Source organism: Euphorbia lathyris, chromosome 4, assembly GCF_963576675.1.
Source record: "Euphorbia lathyris chromosome 4, ddEupLath1.1, whole genome shotgun sequence".
Lineage (NCBI taxonomy): Eukaryota > Viridiplantae > Streptophyta > Magnoliopsida > Malpighiales > Euphorbiaceae > Euphorbia > Euphorbia lathyris.
The window spans coordinates 33,023,641-33,024,774 of record NC_088913.1 but is presented as its reverse complement, the minus strand read 5'-3'; positions in this window follow the sequence as shown (position 1 = coordinate 33,024,774).

Sequence of the window (1,134 nt, the reverse complement as noted above, 5' to 3'; positions counted from 1 at the left end):
TCTGGACATGGGCTGATCCCGGGATCTTATTTTGACTCTCCCGTACCTCACCAAGTTGGCCAAGAGCTTCGTCCAGATCATTGATGACGGATTCATTCCTTAGAGATCCTTTGTCACCATATTTGGCGGACCAGTAACCTCCTAAGTCCGGCTTCACCAACTATGCAAGCATTAAAAAGCAGAAAATAAGCTCCAAGTAAAAGAAGAGAAAATAATAAAATAGACGCACCTCTTCAAGCCTCGCCATTGGTTTCTCGGCTCTTATGGCATCCGCCAATAGCTTCCCTCCACTGCTAGACACATACTTCTTCTTCTTTGGGAGAGGAGGATCAACGCGCCGGCAGGATGTTTCTCAGCACTCTTACGGGGATCCGCTACCTGCCCCTTCTTTCGAGCCTCTTCCTCCTTCTGTTTCTTGCGTATCTCTACAAGGGCGCGACTGGCCTCAGACAAACCCCTGATAAGGGAACAATAAAATAATCAAGGTTCAAGGAAAAACAAAGTTACCTTCATCAAGTTGTGTAAAGTTCACGTAAGAGATCTTGTCCCCTTCCTGACGGATCAAGGGAATGTCATTCATCATAAAGTCCAAGGCATCAGCATATGTCCAGGCATCCGCCTTGATACTTTTCAAGAGATCCGCCACTTCCTCGTCACTGTCCGTCAATATACGCATGTCTCCAGCCATATGCAAAGGTTTGGCATTCCAAACCGACGGAAATCCTAGAGATTCGCCCTCTCTTATCTTTACAAAGAAAAATCTTTCGTCCCAAAGATGGACATTCGACATCTTACCGCAGAAGGGCGAATAAGTTTTGAATTTAGCGAAAGTGAGCAAAGATTCGGCCTTTCGCTTCGTTGGTTTGTGAAGAGACCGAAAGACACGAGGGTTACATACTATCCCTAAGTTCGAAGCCAAATAACAATCCAGAGCCAGATCTAACCAGCCATTTGGATGCAGCTGGCAAACAGTGATCCCAAAGTATGCCAAGATGTCCGCCATCATCTTAGGAAGAGGAAGCCGGAACCCTCTTTCTACGTGACAACTGTACACAGACAAATATCCATTTGGCGGACAGGCGGGTCACTGATGAGCAGCCGCCAACTTAGTCTCGTAATTCTTAATCCATGGAA